General features: G+C 41.7%; 1 protein-coding gene across 3 annotated transcripts in view; it reads right to left on the bottom strand.

Moving 5' to 3' along the window:
* Positions 1 to 2,110, bottom strand: part of UGT3A1 (UDP glycosyltransferase family 3 member A1) — a 51,420-nt gene extending 49,310 nt beyond the window's left edge. For 2 of the 3 annotated variants that reach the window (XM_016953425.4, XM_063811308.1), the window contains exon 1: positions 2,026 to 2,110. The gene's annotated coding sequence lies outside the window, so the exon portion shown is untranslated. The remainder of the gene's footprint in view (positions 1 to 2,025) is intronic. The other variant, XM_063811306.1, reaches the window with a different exon arrangement.
* Positions 2,111 to 13,328: the final 11,218 nt, after the last annotated feature.

Genomic DNA, 13,328 nt, shown 5'->3' with positions numbered 1-13,328 from the left:
TAAAAAATGTACAATAGGCCGAGCGCGGTGGCTCACGCCTGTAATCCCAGCACTTTCGGAGGCCAAGGTAGGCAGATCAGGAGGTCAGGAGATTGAGACCACCCCGGCTAATACGGAGAAACCCCGTCTCTACTAAAAATACAAAAAAGTTAGCCGGGCATGGTGGCGGGCGCCTGTATTCCCAGCTACTCGGGAGGCTGAGGCAGGAGAATGGCATGAATCCAGGAGGCGGAGCTTGCAGTGAGCCGAGATCACACCACTGCACTCCAGCCTGGGCCACAGAGAGAGACTCCATCTCAAAAAAAAAAAAAAAATGTACAATAAGAATCAGAGCTGTTAGGAGTTATTCTAAAACCAAAACATTTGGCAATTATAAAAATCCCAGGTCACTCAAAACTAGACTCCACAGAATCAGGGTAACCAATTGGCTGATGCCACAGCTGAAAGAGCAGCATTCAAGCCACCAGCACCAATACAGGAAATGCCCATAAAACCTGAAACACTTAAAAACATGTTTAAAGAAACCGAGAGCACAGCTCCATCAAAGGAGAAATCCACTTGGAAACAAGCAGGGGAATACTTGACTCCCGAAACTAAAATATGGTGTGGACCTAATGATAAATCCATTATTCCAATGGCATATCAGGTGCCCTTATGGAATATATTCATAATCAAACCCATTGGAATCCAGATAAAATGAAACCCTGGTGTAAAAAAATATTACTGGAAACCGTCCTTCATGGTGGCAAATAGTTTACTCTTGATGTGACATTTGTCCCAAATATAACCCAGGAAATTCCCTCCATGGGGCCAAGGGTCATTTTCCTTTTCCAGCTGGACCTTTTAAGGTATTGATTGATTTTATCCAGCTGCCATTATCTCAAAATTACAAGTATGTTTTAGTAATGGTCTGCATGTTTTTCCATTGGGTTGCTTTTCCCTGCAGGCAAGTAACTGCTATGGCAGCTGGAAAAAATCTACTAGAAAAAAATTATGCCATTGTCGGGAGTCCCCTGTGAACTTCACAGTGACAGAGGAACTCATTTTACTGGCCAGGCTATTCAAAATATTTGTAAAATTCAGCCCATATGTTAACATTTCCATTGTGTCTACCATCCCTGGTCCTCAGGCCTGGTGGAGAGGCCCAATGGAATAATTAAAACATATCTAAGTTCACGAAGGCATTTCACCTCCCCTGGCCCAAAGCATCCCCCCTAGTGCTGCTTACACCCCAATCCACCACTTTCGGTAAACATTAACTGTCCCCTTATGAAATTAGAACAGGAAGGCCATGTGTATGGAAATGAAGATAACCAATCCAACTTTTCTCAAGGGAGATACATTGCAATATTGTGAGGGACTCATTTATCATCTCTTCAAAAAGCCAAGATTTAGTAAAGAATTCCTTTTACAGTGTGCTCCCAGAAGATGAGATGACTTATCATGATCTGCAACCCAGAGATTTTGTCTATTGGAAAAGACATCTAATAAAGGATTCCCTTCAACCACAATGGAAGGTCCCATACCAGGTACCATTGACAAATCCATGTGCCGCAAAATTAGAGGGTTTAGACTCATGGATTCACATCTCTCATCTTAGAAAGGCACAACCTCCTGAGTGGACTGTAACTCCCAACAAAGACCTTTACCTCCAGTTTACTAAACATCAACCTTCAACCCAGGATTAAAAGCAGATGACAGCTGTTGTGGACTGTTTGACCCCAAGACACAGGACCAGGCATGTATACAAAGGAATGCCTGTGTTTATTGTACAATAACCATTACAATTATTGTCCATTACAATTATATATAGGATATAACAGCAACTCCTGTCTTAGAAAGAACAGGCACTTAAACTATCTGATTTAATATCCTTTAGTAACTGAAGTGAATTTCACAACCTTGCTATCATTGATCCTATGTCCCTACATCTTCTTGCCACTGCCAATCACAGATGCCAATGAAATGAACCTGTTTCTACAGTGGGCTCAGGATTACGCAGACAGATTATAAAAGGACACCTACTGGATATGTGGACTCATGCCTCTTTCCAGTGGCTCTGGTCTGCCATGGTGGGTATCCGCCTTCCAAGGTCACGACTGGATAGAATACCAAAAATTTATTACATCACAGAAATGGTCTGGTATCCTTAGTAATGGCATAACAAAAGACAATATATAGAATTGGCCCATTAAAAACATGTTTAAGAACAAGGGACATAGGAAAGGTATTTCAATGGAAAGGATCAGCTCATTAGCTCTCACTTTAGCATCCTCTCAACAAAAACAGGAAGCGGTAACCACACCCCAAACAACAGCCCATTTTCAAAATGGGATAATGCAAATTTGGGATGGATTTATCTGTCTCACCCCTTCATTTGGCCAACTCAGCCAAAATGCTTCTTTGTACTGGGAGCAAAGAAACCACACGAAGAACCTATGGACAAAAAGTACAGGAGATATGGGGTGGATAGCTGGAGAATGCTGTGACCACATTATCATATTACGAGACACTGACTGGCATGCCACTGATTGGGTGCAGGGACTAGGTATTTATTGAGTAGCTCCAGATGGGACATATTGGCTGTGTGGCACTAATTTATGTCTGTGGTTACTTCCAGGGTGGTTAGGACAATGTTTTTTAGGTTATGCTTGGGTACAAGGACGAGTAATTCAAACCCTGCCAAAATCAGCAAGCCTTTTTTCTTTAAATCTTGTTGGACACATTCAGTATTCCGATGATATGATCACTTAGCTTCTGCCACCAAGTTCCCAAAGATTCAAACCAACCATTTAACCAATTGATTAGTGAGGGTTTTGGATCTGACAGGCTGGTTATCTGGGTTTTCATATTAGTCATAAGTTAGGTTATGTTCTTAGATTCATCTGGAATATAAACACAACATTCAGTTTTTATGATAGTGCGGGTTCCCCCTTGGGCTGTCTTGAGTATATTTAAAGCCACAAGGTTTGGCAGCACAGCTTTCCTCATAAACATGACTTCATTATTTAGCAAAGAGATACTCATGCAGCTATCATTTAGGGCTTTTTGGGTGTAATTTATTAATGCCTCTATCTGCCATTTAACATCTTCAATACTTATCTGTGGTACAAAGATTGAAGCTAAGTGATCATACCATGGGAACATATAATGTGTAAACTTTATTATGAACTATATTGTGAAAGGGGTGTGCGTGTGTGCGCGCGTGTGTGTATGTGTGTGTGTGTGTGTGTGTGTATTTTGAGACAGAATCTGGCTTTGTCACCTAGACTGGAGTGCAATGGCGTGATCTCATGTCACTGCAACGTCCCTCTCCCAGGCTCAAGCCATCCTCCCACCTCAGCCTCCCGAGTAGCTAGTACTACAGGTGCATGCCACCATGCCTGGCTAATATTTGTATTTTTTGTAGAGACAGGGTTTCACCATGTTTCCCAGGCTGGTCTCAAACTCCTGAGCCTATGCAATCCACCTGCCTCAGCCTCCCAAAGTGCTGGGATTACAGGCATGAGCTACTGCACCCAATCAAATTATATATAACAATAATTATATTCATCATATATTATTATTTAAATTTTATATTCCCAATGCTTGCTTAGATATATCCATGTATTTTCCATTCCCTTTACTTTTTTTTAAGATAGGGTCTCCCTCTGTTGCCCGGGCTGGAGTGCAGTGACTCACTGCAACCTCTGCCTCCTAGGTTCAAGAGATTCTCCTGTCTCAGCCTCCCAAGTACCTGGAATATCAGGTGCCCGCCACCATAACCAGCTTATTTTTTTTTGTATGTTCAGTAGAGATGTGTTTCACCATATTAGCCAGACTGGTCTTGAACTCCTGAGCTCAAGTGATCCACCCACCTCGGCCTCCCAAAGTGCTGGGATTACAGATGTGAGCCACGGTGCCCAGCCCATTCCTGTTGTTCTTTGTATTTTCTTTCCACCCTGACCTTCTTCCTGGAATCACCTCTTCCTAAAGTACATCCTATAGCATTTCCTCTATTGAGAATCAGACAGTGAGAATTTTCTCCTTTTCTTTTCCCTGATAGTGACTTTTTTCATGCTCATAATTAAAAGATAAATTTACTACTTCTTTTTAGCACATTGAAGATATCTTTCCACCATCTTTTTTGTTTCCATTTTTGTGTATCATAAAAAATTGCTGGGAGTCTAACTAGGGCTCCATGAATTTAATCTATCTCCCTCAGTCCCCCCCACCCATGGCAGCTTTAAGGATGTTTCTCTTGTCATTGGGATTCTAAAATTTCTGTATAATGTATCTCTTACTTTAAACTCTTGAATCTATGCATTGGTATCATTTTATCAATTCTAGAAAATTATCCAAACATTTTCATTATTCGTCTACATATTTCTCTGTCCCATTTTATCTTTCCTTCCACACCCATAATGACAGCTTCTCAGGGATAAGATTCCTTTTGTTTTTTTCTTCTCTTTTCTTTTTATGTATTTATCTATTTATCTTTTTTCTAAAACTCCTACTCTGCTCAGCACCAAGGCAGCATGCCGTGCAGATCCATGGGGGTAGGGGAGGAGGGATAGAATTGTCTCTAGTTCACCAGTAATTTGAATATGCAGCCTTTTCATCTCTGGGTTTGACATTTACCCCTTTCACAACCAAAACCTAAGTCCAAGTCTACCAGGGATCAACAAACCCTTGGAGCAAAAGGTTCTTTCCTCCTTTTGCCTCCAAGTGTTCCAGCTTTTCTTTTGAATTTGGCTTGGTAATTTCTTATTATGCTGTTAGCTCTTTGATGCTTTTAAGATTTTTTTTCTTTTTTAATCCAGCTTTTAAAATTTATTTCCTATGGAAAAATGGTCTGAATAACTTGATATATCAGTTGAACTTCAGTATGGAAAGAGAAGTATAAACCAAAAATAAAATTATAAGGCCCTCCCAACCATCTAAATCGACTTCTTCCTCAGCCAGGGTTCTTTTAAAACTTAACCTCAAAAACTGGTTCAGGCTATGATAGGAAGTGGGGGTCCAACATGCCTCATTATACCTCTCCAGCATTAATATCAACACCGACTTTCAGTCTGAGAAGAAACACGTTAAAACCTGTTCTCTCTGAAGCCTGCTACCTGGAGGCTTGACAAAACTTTGACTTTAAGTCTGAGAAGAAACACATTAAAACCTGTTCTCTCTGAAGCCTGCTACCTGGAGGCTTGACAAAACTTTGACTTTAAGTCTGAGAAGAAACACATTAAAACCTGTTCTCTCTGAAGCCTGCTACCTGGAGGCATGATAAAACTTTGGTCTCCACAATCTTAACCCGGACATTCCTTTCTTTGATCCCAGGTCTTTAAACAAACTCAACCATTTGTAAACCGGAAAATGTTTACATGTATCTACATCCTGGAAGCACTATCCCTGCGCCCCCCCCATCCCCCACCCCCGCCTCAAGTTGTCCTGCCTTTCTGGACCAAACCAGTGTATTTCTTAATGATGTCTCATGTCTGATGCTTTCCTAAAATGTATAAAACCAACCTGCACCCCAATCACCTTGGGCACATGTTCTCAGGACCTCCTGAGGGCTGTCATGGGCCACAGTCACTCATATTTGACTCAGAATGAATCTCTTTAAATATTTTACAGAGTTTGACTTATTTCATTGACAGAAGTCACATTCAGTTATTTAACTATTCAATTATTCTAACCAAGGAAATTGAAAATAAAGACTAGTTAACCAGATACTGGAGAACTGAGAAGGCAAATGAGAGACACTGAGATATTAGAGTTAGTAGCTAAGGAAAGCAACTACCACTCCTAGGCTAAGGAAACAAAAGGAAGAAGAAAGAATTGATAAAAGTTAGAGCGTTGCAGGTGGGGGTTGTGCAAGGCTTGTGGGGAAGGAGAAGAAGAATCCTGCTTAGCTGGTATTAATGTCATAGGAACTCAGAGAGGGAATCCACAGAGCTGAAATTAGACCTCTGAGGAGAGATCACCAGCCTGCCAGTCCTAATATCTGTGAAGGGGCCCAGTGAGGCTAGCTCCAGTTATTTAGAAAAGCTGCAAACAGAAAACAATTCCTGGTCTTAAAACCATCACTGCTACAATTAAAAAAAAAAAAAAACATAGCTGTTGTGTTTACAAGAAGAACAGGGAGCAAGCAAGAAGGAACAAGTCCTTTTTTGCCCCTGAAGCCTTCCAGTATCCCTATATGTCCACTATTAGCAGAGCCCAAAAGGGAGTGAGCTGGGATGCAATCTTCAGAGTCTTCCCTCCATGGGCTGAAGATGTAGAGTAGGACATGGAAAGGTGAGATCAAAGCTGAGAGACAACAGCTCAATTATTGACGTAACTGGCCTGATGTTTCTGGAGCCAGAAACCCAGCTAAGTCACTTTGGGCAATATAGTTGTATTAGTCCACTCTCGCACTGCTATAAAGAATTACCTGAAACTGGGTAATTTATTTTAAAAAAAAGAGGCTTAATTGGCTCATGGTTCTGCAGGCTATACAAGAAGCATAGCAGCTTACACTTCTTAGGAGGCCTCAGGAAACTTACAATCATTGTGGAAGGTAAAGGGGAAGCAGCCACATCTTACATGGCCAGAACAGAAACAAGAAAGGGCAGGGGAGGTACCACACACTTTTAAACTATCATATTTCATTAGAATTTACTAACTATTGTGACACAGTACCCAGCAGAAAATCCACCCTAATGATTCAATCACCTACCACCATGCTCCACCTCAAAAACTGGGAATTACAATTAAAAGTGAGTTTTGGGCAAGGATACAAATTCAAACAATATTATTCCACCCCTGACCCCTGAAAATCTCATGTCCTTCACACATTGCAAAATACAGTCATGCCTTCCCAACAGTCCTCCAAAGTCGTAATGTTCCCGGACCAAACTGAGGGTCAGGCTGCTATTTCTCGTGACCCAATAATGAGATGGACATGAACTGGGGAGGAAGAGAGTTTTTATATCTGTAACTGGTTACAGAGAGAAGTCCTGGAAATTATCACCAGACCACCTCAAAATTCAAAGTTTTCCAGAGCTTATATACATTCAAAGCTATATGTCTACATGTAACTGTGCATTCATCTAAAGACATAAGTGATTAACTTCTTTTAATCTATAACTAAGCTCTGAGTCCTGAAGACCTTCCTCTGGAGCCTCAGTAAATACTTAATCTAAATGGGTCCAGGTGCTGGGGTGATTATCCTTATCTTGTCTCCTGCTAAATCACAGAGATTTGAGGAGTTCCTTCAGACCCCCAATAAACTTGACTGTGGAGGCCTGGGGGGTTCTTCAGACCCACAATAAAACTTGTTTAATCCTAAATGGGTCCTGTTAAGAATTCCATCATTATTTTGCCATGCTTTAAGGCCCAGAAAAGGCCTAGGTAAAACTCCTGATGGGCTTTCATTACATCCCAGCCTTTGTATAAGGGCACTGGCTTTTAATATTTAACTTAACCACTTAGTACTGAAACAGTTGTTAGTGAGGCCTGGCCTGCCACAGTAACTTATGCCAAAGTTAACATCGATGTTCAAAGTCCAAAGACTCATCTGAGAAAAGGAAAATCCTTCCACCCATAACCCTGTAAAATCAAAATCAAGTGGTTACTTCCAAGATACAATGGGAGTACAGGCAGGCAGTGGCTAAATACTCACATCCCAAAAGAAAGATCCGCCAAAATTGAAGGTTGCTAGCCCCATACAAGTCCAAAACCCAGCAGAGGAGTCACTACGTCTCAAATAATCATCTTTGATTTCACATCACATATCCAGGGCAAACTGGGGCAAGGGGGTGGGCTCCTAAAGTCTTGGGCAGATCCACCCCTGTGACTTTATAGGATTCAACACCAAAGGCTGCTCTCATGGGCTGGCATTGAGTGCCTACAGCTTTTCCAGGGAAGGGTGCAAGTTGCCAATGGATCTACCATTCTGGAATCTGGAAGATGGTGGCCCTCTTCTCACAGCTCCACTAGGCAGTACCCCAGTGGGGACTCCGTGTGGAGGCTCCAATTGCACATTTCTCCTCTACACTACCCTAATAGTGGTTCTCAGTGAGGGTTCCATCCCTCCAGCAGCTTCTGACTGGCCATCCAGGTTTTTCTATACATTCTCTGAAATTTATATGGAGGCTCCTAATTCTCAGCTCTTGCACTATGCACACCCACAGGCTTAACATCAGGTGGAAGCTGCCAAAGCTTATGACTTGCACCCTCTGAAGCAATGGCTTGAGCTGTACCTGGGCACCTTCTAGCCACAACTGGAGTTGGAGCAGCTGGAACGTGGGAAGCAGTGTCCCAAGGTTGCACAGGGTGGTGAGGACCTGGACCTGGTCCATGAACCATTCCTCCCTCCTAGACCTTCATCCCCTGATAGGAGGCACTGCCACAAAGGTCTCTGACATGACTTCAAAGCCTTTTTCTCATTGTTTTGGCTGTGAGCATTTACTTTTTTAATTATGCAAATTTGTGCAGCCTGCTTGAATTTCTCCCCTGAAAATGGGCTTTTCATCTCTACAACATGACCAGTCTGAGAATTTTCCAAACTTGTATGCTCTGCTTCCCTTTTAAATATAATTTCCAATTTCAGGTAATTTATTTGCTCACACACATGAGCATAGGATGTTACAAGCCATCGGGCTACCTCTGGAATACTTTACTGCTTAGAAACTTTTTTCACCAGATACCTTAAATCATTATAGTCAAGTTCAAAGTTCCACAGTTTTCTAGGAAAGGGGCTCAATGCCTCCAAGTTCTTTGCTAATGCATAATAAAAGTTACCTTTGTCCAGTTCCCAATAAGTTTCTCATTTCTATTGAGACCTCCTCAGCCTGGCCTTCACTGTTTATATCACAATTAGCACTTGGTCACAACCATTCCACAAGTCTCTAGGAAGTTCCAAACTTCCCCTTGTCTTCCTGTATTCTTCTGAGTCCTCCACAATCTTCCCAACCTCTGCCTATTATCCAGCTCCAAAATTGCTTCCGCATTTTTAGATATCTTTAGAGCAATGCCCCACTCCTCAGTATCAATTATTTTTTTAACACAGAGTCACGCTCTGTCACCCAGGCTGGAGTGCAGTGGCATGATCTTGACTCACTGCAACCTCCGCCTCACAGGCTCAAGAGATTCTCATGCCTCAGCCATCTGAGTATCTGGGATTGCAGGTGTACACTACTATGCACAGCTAATTTTTATATTTTTTGTAGAGACAAGGTTTCACTATGTTGGCCAGGCTGGTCTTGAACTTTCAACCTCAAGTGATACACCTGCCTAGGCCTCCTAAAGTGCTAGGATTACAGGCATGGGCCACCAGGCCCCATCAAAATTTTTTATGTTAGAAAATTCTCGTACTGCTGTTAAGAAATATCTGAGACTGGGTAATTTTTTAAAGAGGTTTAACTGGCTCACAGTTCTGCAGGCTGTACAGGAAGCATACTTGTTTCTGCTTCTGAGGAAGCCTTAGGAAACTTACAATCACAATGGAAGGTGAAGAGGAATCAGCCAATAATTACATGGGCAGAGAAAAAGGAAGGCAGGGGGAGGTGCCACACACTTTTAAACTACCAAATCTATTGAGAAGTTACTGACTATTGCAACACAGTACCCAGGTGAAAATCTCCTCTCATGATTCAGTCACCTCACACCAGGCCCCACCTTCAACATTGGATTTACAATTTGACATGAGATTTGTGTAGGGACAAGGCCCAAATTATATCATTCCACCCCTTGACTCCTCTAAATCTCATGTCCTTCTGACATGGCAAAATACAATCATGTCTTCCCAACAGTCCTCCAAAATCATAACTCATTTCAGCATTAACACCAAAGTTCAATGTCCAAAGTCTCATTTGAAACAACGCAGTCTCTTTCACCTATAAGCCAGTAAAATCAAAATCAAGTTTGTTACTCTCAAGACAGAAAGAGATTACAATGATTGGGTAAATACTCATCTTCCAAAATGGAGAAATCAGCCAAAACAAAAACATTAATTGTCCCAACCAAGTCTGAAACCCAACAGTGCAGTAGTTAAACCTTAAAGCTCCAAAATAATCTCCTTTCACTTTATATCACACATCCATGTCATACTTGTGCAAGGGGTGGGCTCCCAATGCCTTGAACAGCTCCAGCCCCATGGTTTTGTGGGGTTCATTCCCCAAGACTGCTTTCCTGGGCTGTCATTGAGTCCCTACAGCTTTTCCTGGGGCAGGGTGCAAGCTGCCAGTGGATCTACCATTCTAGGATCTGAAGGATGGTGGCCTTCCTCCCACAGCTCCACTAGACAGTGCTTCAATTTTACAATTCCCCTCAGCGCTGCCTTAGTAGAGGTTCCTTGTGAGGGCTTCACCTTTACAACAAGCTTCTGCCTGGATATCCAGGCTTTTCCATACATCCTCTGAAATTTAGGCAGAGGCTCCCAAACCTCAACTCTTGCACTCTGTGCACCCAGTCATAACATTTTGTGGAAGCTGCCAAGACTTACTTGCACTCTCAGAAGCAGTGGTTTGAGCTGTACCTGGACACCTTTTAGCCATGGCTGAAGCTGGAGCAGCTGGGACACAGGAAGCAGTGTTTGATGCTGCACAGGATGGTAAGGCCCTGGACCTGGCCTATGAAACCATTCTTCCCTTCTAGGCCTCCTTGCCTGTGATGGGAGGGGCTTCCATGAAGGTCTAAGAAACGTCTTCAAGTCCTTTTCCCCATTGTTTTGACTACCGGCATTTTCCATCCTTTTAATTATGCATATTTCAGCAGCCTCCTTGAATTCCTTCCCTGAAAATCTTTTCTTCTCTACAACATAGCTAAGCTGCAAATTTTCCAAGTTTTCCCACAGCTTCCCTTCTAAACATAAGTTCCTTATATAAGGTTTACAAATTAAATTACCTTATAAGGTAACTTATTTGCTTACACATGAGCATAGGTTGTTATAAGAGGCCAGGTTGTCTCTGGAACACTTTGCTGCTTAGATTTCTTCCACCACATACCTGAAATCATCACTCTCAAGTTCAAAGTTTCACAGTTTCCTAGACAAAGGAACTCCAAGTTATTTGCTAATACATAACAAAAGTTACCTTTGGTCCAGCTCCCAGTAAGTTACTCATTTCTATTTGAGACCTCCTCAGCCAGGCCTTCACTGTCCCTATCACTATTAGCATCTTGGTCACAACCATTTAACAAGTCTCTAGGAAGTTCCACACTCTTCCAATCACTGCCCATTACCCAGTTCCAAAGTCACCTTTACCTTTTCAGGTACTTTTATAGCAATGCCCCACTTCTCAGTACCAATTTTCTATATTAGTTCATACTTGCAATGCTATAAAGAAATACCTGAGGCCAGGATTGGTGGCTCATGTCTGTAATCCCAGCACATTGAGAGGCCAAGGCAGGTGGATCACTTGAGGTCAGGAGTTTGTAACCAGCCTGGCCAACATGGTGAAACCCCATCTCTACTAAAAATACAAAAATTACCCAGGCATGGTGGTGCATGCCTGTAATCCCAGCCTGTAATCTCAGCTGGGGAGGCTGAGGCAGGAGAATTGCTTGAATCTGGGAGGCAGAGTTTGCAGTAAGCTGAAATCACACCATTGCACTCCAGCCTGGGAGACAGAGAGAGACTCCGTCTAAAAAAAAAAAAGAGAGAGAGAAAAGAAAAAAAGAAACAAAAGAAATACCTGAGGCTGGGAAATTTATAAAGAAAAAAGATATGCCATTGATTCATGCTTCTGCAGGCTGTACGTGATGACTAGATGACTTCTGCTTCTGGAGAGGCCACAGGAAACTTACGATTATGGTAGAAGTTGAAGGGGAAATAGGTAAGTCTTACATGGTCAGAGTAGGAGAAAGGGTGAGGAAGGTACCACACACTTTTAAACAACCAGATCTCATGAAAACTTCCTCACTATTGTGAAACAGTATCTATCCAAGGGAAAATCTGTCCCCATTATCCAGCCATCTCCCACTAGGCCCCACCTCCAACATTGGGAATTACAATTTGACGTGAGATTTGGGCAGGGACACAGATCCAAACCAAATTAGTTGTATTATACGATAATTCTCCATAATTGCCATTGAAGTATATAGAATATGTAGTTTTATGACTGTATTTGCATTTGAACATGATAAAATTTTACTTACAGCTTTAAACTTTTGAAAATATTGAATAAGGTAATTGTGAGGAAAAAGATATTTGGTCAATTCCTTTCTTAAAGAACCAATTTTCATAATTTTTTAATTTCTTAGTTTTCATAATTCCAGTACATCCTGGGATCTGTTAATGGAATCATTTCCCACAAGCTTAATATTACATTATACATTTGATGAAAAACAAATTATCAGCATAAGCAGTATATCCTAAATTTGTAAATTTTTGATAGATGTGAAGAATAGGAGACATGAGACTACATACATGGTTGACTGAATTGTTTTAATTGTGGAAAAAGAGTCACTGTTTCATTCATGTTCCCTGCCATAACAATGAATAATGTATGATAAGGTTTGGCTGTGTCCACATCTAAATCTTGTCTTCAATTGTAATCCCCATAATCCACACCTAGAGGGAGGTGATTGAATCATGTGGGCAATTTCTCCCATGCTGTTCTCATGACAGTGAGTGAATTCTCATGAGATCTGATGGTTTTATAAGCATCTGGCATTTTCCCTGTTGACACTCATTCTCTCACTGACGCCCTGTGAAGAGCTGCCTTCTGCCATGATTGTAAGTTTCCTGAGGCCTCCGCAGCCTCCCCAGAAATAAATGAAAACTCTTTCATTTATAAATTACCTATTCTCAGGTATTTCTTCATAGCAGTATGAGAACAAAATAGGTGACAGACAGATATAGATATGTAATGATATACAGAATTCTATAGCAAATAATCTGAAACGTGTGTGTGTTTTTACAGTAACAGCTTTTATAGTTGTGATTTTTTTTCATATTTCTTGTAGGAAGAAGTATAAAAATGGCTCTGGAGATTACCATTCCCTGGTGCCCACATCCTGTATTATGCCCTCTGATATGGTTTGAATCTGTGTCCCTGCACAAATCTCATTCAAATGATAATTCCCAATGTTGGATGTGGGGCCTGGTGGGAGGTGACTGTGTCATGGGGGCAGTTTCTCATGGTTTAACACATTCCCCCTTGGTGCTGTATAGTGATAGTGAGTTCTCATGAGATCTGTTATTCAAAAGGGTGTAGCTTCCCCCTACTCTCTCTCTTGCTCCTGCTCTCACCATGTGAAATGCCTTGCTCCCCTTTGCCTTCTGCAAAGTGACTGTAAGTTTCCTGAGGCATCCCCAGAAGTTAAGAAGATGCCAGAATCATGCTTTCTGTACAGCCTGCAGAACC

Source organism: Pan troglodytes, chromosome 4, assembly GCF_028858775.2.
Source record: "Pan troglodytes isolate AG18354 chromosome 4, NHGRI_mPanTro3-v2.0_pri, whole genome shotgun sequence".
Classification (NCBI taxonomy): domain Eukaryota; kingdom Metazoa; phylum Chordata; class Mammalia; order Primates; family Hominidae; genus Pan; species Pan troglodytes.
This window is presented reverse-complemented; position numbering and strand designations above follow the sequence as displayed.